The 6,863-nt window shown below is 44.1% G+C and overlaps 1 pseudogene across 1 annotated transcript; it reads left to right on the forward strand.

The window, feature by feature from the left end:
* The first annotated feature begins 4,064 nt into the window (after nucleotides 1-4,064).
* LOC309567383 lies at nucleotides 4,065-4,970 on the forward strand (annotated as a pseudogene). The gene has a single exon. The product of its transcript is annotated as an uncharacterized misc_RNA (transcript).
* Nucleotides 4,971-6,863: the final 1,893 nt, after the last annotated feature.

The raw sequence follows: 6,863 nt of genomic DNA on the forward strand, positions 1-6,863 counted from the left end.
TTGCCGTTGTCGGCAGGATATTTTGAAGTTTTTTTTTATAGAATTAGAGATAATGAAAAATTACATTTTTGCAAATTGTCCCCTATGTGAAGGGGAGCCTTCCTGCAAAATTTTGAAAATTGGCTACTTGCCAAGAAAGCGTTCAAATGTCATATCTCTATTCCTGTTAAAGTTATGGAATTAAATTTTTGGACAGAAAGAGTTACTGCAATTAGTGTGACCATTGGACCCTGTTGGCACAAAGCCAAAAGTTTCAAATCAGATTAACTTTTTATCTGATTATAGTTTTTAAATTATATTTTATGGGTATCCTCTATTGAAAGAGGGGAACCTCTGGCCAGATTTTTGTTAGAATGGCACGAAGCAAAAAAATAAATAAATAAATACGTTTTTGGGAAAATTGGCACTAAGCCAAAAAGTTTTTTAGTTCTTTATCTGATCATAGCATGCAAGTGGTATCTGATGTGCCATCTCTACTGACAGCCATACCATCTGATGCTACCCACTTTACAGTGATTGGTTTAAGAAACGTTTTTTTTTAGCGTCCTATTGGACGAGGAGACACAGCCATCTTTGTTTCTTGTTTTTCAGTCCAGGTAACTGACCTGGTGTAGAGCAGTTCGCTTGTCTGCTCTATAAGTTCCCCAGACCATGCAAGAGGGGATGGGCACCTGCTCATGGGTCAGTCCCGCTACAATATGTATATGACATATGTAGTCACTCTGTGGAGGCCAGTCAGAGCGAGTGAGTTTATTGAAGAAATGTACATGTATGTGGACACAAAGTGTCACAGGAATTATGACAGTGGTGTCAGGAGAGTGTTGTTTACCTTGGTTTTGTTCTCACAGAGGGTGATAGTAGAGTCAGTCACATAAGAGCTGCTGCTCTAGTGGGTCTTGCCAGCCCACAGTGGGTCTTGCCCGCCCACAGGATCATTGCTTGTTATGGATCCGGACTGCTCCTATCTATAATAACATTTTGAGACAAACCACAGGTCCAGAAATGTCACAAGAATTGTTGAATGTGTTTATGTATCTGAAAATGCTATAGTTGTAGCGCCTGCACTGGGCCTCCCAAATCATGGAAAAATGTTTTGTGTTTATGCAAGGGACAATTGTAAGACCATGACAGGTGTACTTGCCCAGGAGTATGGGGGTGGAATTTGCCCTAAAGTTTTTGTCCAAAGATGGTTGCAGTCCAGGTCTAAAGGCATGCCTGAAGTGACTCAGAACATAGCATATAGCATCTTGTGAGATGGTAATAGGGATGGCTACATCATTTGCCCTAGGTAGGCCCCAGTTTTGAATGGGCTACTGGTATTAAAGGGTGTGTTTCACCACAACAGGATCCCCACAGCTAGCGCCGCCCCACTGTCTATTGCCTAGTATCGTGGAATAGGAGTAGGGGGTGGGAAAGAACATATGAAGTATTACTGAAGTTTTTTTCTGCATTTACAGGCCTAAATTAGTGAAAGCATATTTTTCCAGGTGCATCAACTGTATTAGGAACAATACAATCAAACACATAAGGCCAAACATGAACATCTACAAAATGTTTTCACACATAAGCCCAACACAGGGTAGAAACAAGCGTTAATAGTGGACATGTTCAGCAAATGAGTAGAAGCTTTTAGGGCCACAAAAGGGAGATGCTCACATGGTGGCAAACATTCTCAATCGGGAGATTATTCCTGGATGAGGATGCCTGCTTTGAATTAGTTCTACTAATGGGCCAGCTTTCATATCAAAGAGGATGCCAGGAACTAGTTAAAATCCTGAAAATAGATTGTCATCCACAGAGTTCAGGTATAGTGGAAAGGATGAATAGGACAAGTAAAGAGAAGTAAAGAGAAAATAAAAAAAAAAGGTAATTGAAACTTTGAATCAAGTGGAACGAAAAGGTTGCTCGCACCTTTCTCTTTCTCTTCACAGATTCCCTGCCATCCCTTGAAGGAGGGAGATGAAGTAGTGATCAAGCTGCCGCCACATGACAGGACCAAGGCTGGATTTCGTTTTTGACCAAAAGACAAAGGTAGTGGCAGTGACCAGAATCGCTGTCCTTGTGGAAAACCAACAAGCCCGGATCCATGCCAATCGAGTAAAAGGTCAAGGTGGAAGCAAGACACAGATAAAGGAGGTGAAACAGGTGTTGAAATCCTCTAAGAGTGAGTGAAGCAGGTGTTATAGTCTCTGAAAAGTTGCAAAATGACTGTACTCATAACAAAGAGCTTTGGCAAGCTGTGGATTTTGTTGGGGGCAATAGTATTTTTAGTGTTCATCCCAACCTGGATCATAACTAACTGTATATATCAACTAGTATATCTGTGGCCCCTTGGAGGAATTTGTGGGACCCCTAACGCCACCAGCCCAGACATAGTATCAAAGACACCTCAGAAAAGGAATAAAAGAGCCCTGTCCCATAGTACACCCTCCCAGATAGCCATCACACAAACAAATGGCACAAGGACACAATTTTAGTAGAATTTCCCTAACACACAAGTAGCTACTTTTATATTGCCTTATGATAGGAGATTAGGCCCAGGAACTGTATTTATATGTGTAACGGACAAATATTGATTGAGGGGACAATTGTGACTATTGGGGATCAGTGGGTTGGAACACGGGAGACGATTGGGAGTGCAAATCTACTTAAAGGGAACACTGTAATTACAGGGAAACAAAAGAGAGAGGCTCCCGTAGGAAGTTTTGACCCACATATATATACATATATAGATGCCATCGGGGTCCCAAGAGGAGTCCCTAATGAGTTCAAGGAAAGAGATCAGGTTAAAGCCAGTTATGAATCCTTTATCTCTCCCCTTGTCACCATAAATAAAAATGTAGATTGGATAAATTGTATCTATTATAATCAGCAGAGATTTGTTAACTATATAAAGAATTCCCTAAAGAGCATAGCAGAACAACTAGAAGCCACTTCCCAGATGACATTCCAGAACAGAATGGCTCTGGATATGACCCACGCAGGAAAAGGTGGTACCTGTGTATATATTGATAAAGTAGATAGATGCTGTACTTACATTCCTGATAATACTGGCCCCAAATGGAAGGTCACTCTTGGCATTGACAACCCTTGGGATCAGTATTTTGGATGGTCTAATACTTGAAAACAAACCCTAGTGTGGCTAGGAATTATCATTGTTATTATATTTGTTATAATAGGTGTTGTAATACTTTGTGTAGTCCCGAAAGCACACTGACTAACGCAACACGCAACCTCCCACGCGCTAGTAGACATAAGAGGTCCACTTCTATTTTTGAAAGACCCAATTTTGGAAATGCAAAGGTTGCCTGCTGTACAAGAGTTGGCAATAAGCTGGGAAAGACAATGTTAGACAAGATCATAGGATGGCACGAGCAGGAACAGGGGGGGACCATGTAAAATAGCGGCCATAGCATTGATCATTAAGGCTTCACCTCAAAATATCTCTCTATGTCTTTCACCCAACCCAACTGATGCAGCTACCAGAAGGAAGGTACAGGAACTTAAACAACTAATTCCTCAATCTAATAAGAAAGTTATTCTACCCAAACCAAACTTTAGGGAAACAGAACAAGTAGCAAAGCATTTGAATTTAGCAATACAAGAGTTCATAGACCCCCTTACCATCGATTCTAGGGAATGTACATCCTCAAGGTTTCCAAGATATGAATAGAATTCCCCATCATTTTCTGTTGATGCATGAATATGGTATACAACAATCACAGGGAAAGGGAGATTGTGGGGTTTGTTCTCATATGCATACAGGAGAAAATGTATTCCCAATGATAGCAAAACCATTATCTATAACACAGTTAATGAATGAGACACATGTGTTCACTGGACAGGCAAAACCAGACAATAGGCCATTTTTGATACAGGGATACACACAACCACCAAAATTCTGTTTTCTGAACGGACACCCACTGAATAATGAAACAAACATTTATGCCAATGATGAATTTTGTTATGACACAGATGTCAATTTTACACTTCTGAACATAGAGAAATACAAAACATTTAACTTAATAGACATTACAGGCTTAAACACTGATAGCACTGTTGACATGAATACAAAAATGAGAAACTTGTCAATGTACAATATTTCTTCATGCCCTAGATCAAAACCAACCTATAACAAGTCAGAGGTATATAAATGGTTAAATTTGGTGAATGAAACATTGGTACTTGACAATAAGGTCAAATTAATACATATCGCTGAGTGGTTATGTCTAATTGGAATGCAAACAGATCTGACTACTCAGGAGATGATATCTGCCCCAATGTTACCAGAGGGCTGGGTAGTTTGCTGCGGGCTATGGTGTCACACCACTATCCCTTTTCCCAAGGGAGAAGAATCAGCCAGGTGGTGCACCATAGTTAGATTGTTCCCTTACATGAGTACTGAGTCAGGAAGACGTGTGAGTATGGTGCCAGCCTCAGGGGTACTCACATTTCACGATCAGGGACGATATAAGAGGGCACTGACTAGTTCATGGGAGAAATTCTACATGAGCATCCTACCAGGGGGTACAGCACTGGCACTTATTAAGCTTGATGCATTTGCCGATATTATGGAAAAATGAATCAACACAACAACAAAGGATATAGGATTAATCAATGAAGAAACGAGGAAAATTAGGATGGAGCAGGAGGTAATTAGACAACGACAGGAAAGACTAATGATGGCAGTAACAGGTCTGTGTGATCAAACACAAAACAAACAGATATGTTGCATATATTTTCAAAACTTCACCAAACAGACTAAGGATGTTCAAGTACCAGACTATTATGACATTATTAATGGCCACCAACTAGAGAGAGACTTCAGGGAGAACTGCATAATCTTCCCAATGCCTGGAATCCATTTGATTCCAGGCATTGGGAAAAGAGGAGATTGTGAGGAAAATGTGTATCTTGAAATGCCATTTTGTAGTGTTCAGCTTAGCATAAGTCATCTCAGTATATATTAGAAGGTTAGAGTATCCCTTTATATCTCTTGGATGTATCTTTGCTTAGTGTTTCAGATTATAAATCACACTTGCACTTTTTACGCCGGATATCTAGTCTGCGGTTAGAGATTAGAATCAGAGACAGGATGTTCTGCAAGTTAAAGACATGCAAGCTATAAGAGATGTTTTATACATATATTGATAGAACATTGCCAATATATCAGCATCAGCTATAATGCATAACATATATTTACATTAATATAGCTTGAATAAGTTTCTTAGCAATAATTAATAATTGACACAGTGAATAGGAATTTACTAAACATATTATTAAGTATGAGAGATGGTTTTGCAAAAGCTGAGATGGTTTTTGGTGAAGAGAGCCCCCCCCCTCTCTTGTTGCAGGTGGCAAGCGGAACAGTAAACCCCCCCCCCTTTTTGCGGTGGGCGGCGAGTGGTGCGGACCCCCCCCCCCAGACAGAGAGGGAGCAGAGGAGACTAGCGAGCAAAGGCTGACCGGGAAGTGACAGAGGGAGGCGGGTGCAGAGCGGAGACTGACCGTCTGAGGGGAAAAAAAAAAAACAGCCAGGAACTGCTAGAGTCAGTCTTAAAGGGACATACACTAGGTAAGTAAGACTGGTGACTGAGATTGTACACTGACTGAGGGTGTAGTGTAGTACCTGCGTATCTGTGAGTATCTGAGAGTACCTGTGAGTATCTGTGAGTACCTGAGTATCTGTGAGTACCTGTGAGTATCTGTGAGTACCTGTGAGTATCTGTGAGTACCTGAGTATCTGTGAGTACCTGTGAGTATCTGTGAGTACCTGTGAGTATCTGTGAGTACCTGAGTATCTGTGAGTACCTGTTGCTACCTGAGTGTCTGGGAGTACCTATCACTACCTGAGTGTTTTGCGTCTGACCGGGCTGTGCGACTGAGCGTTGTGCGTCTGACCGGGCGGTGCGACTGAGCGTTGTGCGTCTGACCGGGCGGTGCGACTGAGTGTTGTGCGTCTGACCGGGCTGTGGGACTCAGTGTTGTGCGTCTGACCGGGCTGTGCGACTCAGTGTTTTGCGTCTGACCGGGCTGTGCGACTGAGCGTTGTGCGTCTGACCGGGCTGTGCGACTGAGTGTTGTGCGTCTGACCGGGCTGTGCGACTGAGCGTTGTGTGTCTGACCGGGCTGTGCGACTGAGCGTTTTGCGTCTGACCGGGCTGTGCGACTGAGCGTTGTGCGTCTGACCGGGCTGTGCGACTGAGCGTTGTGCGTCTGACCGGGCTGTGTGACTGAGTGTTGTGCGTCTGACCGGGCTGTGCGACTGAGTGTTGTGCGTCTGACCGGGCTGTGCGACTGAGTGTTGTGCGTCTGACCGGACGGTGCGACTGAGTGTTGTGCGTCTGACCGGGCTGAGCGACTCAGTGTTGTGCGTCTGACCGGGCTGTGCGACTCAGTGTTGTGCGTCTGACCGGGCTGTGCGACTCAGTGTTGTGCGTCTGACTGGGCTGTGCGACTCAGTGTTGTGCGTCTGACCGGGCTGTGCGACTCAGTGTTGTGCGTCTGACCGGGCGGTGCGACTCAGTGTTGTGCGTCTGACCGGGCGGTGCGAGTCAGTGTTGTGCGTCTGACCGGGCGGTGCGACTGAGTGTTGTGCGTCTGACCGGGCTGTGCGACACAGTGTTGTGCGTCTGACCGGGCTGTGCGACTCAGTGTTGTGCATCTGACCGGGCTGTGCGACTCAGTGTTGTGCGTCTGACCGGGCTGTGCGACTCAGTGTTGTGCGTCTGACCGGGCTGTGCGACTCAGTGTTGTGCGTCTGACCGGGCTGTGCGACTCAGTGTTGTGCGTCTGACCGGGCTGTGCGACTCAGTGTTGTGCGTCTGACCGGGCTGTGCGACTCAGTGTTGTGCGTCTGAACG

Source organism: Pelophylax lessonae (genome assembly GCF_965119305.1).
Source record: "Pelophylax lessonae genome assembly, chromosome: 11".
NCBI lineage: Eukaryota > Metazoa > Chordata > Amphibia > Anura > Ranidae > Pelophylax > Pelophylax lessonae.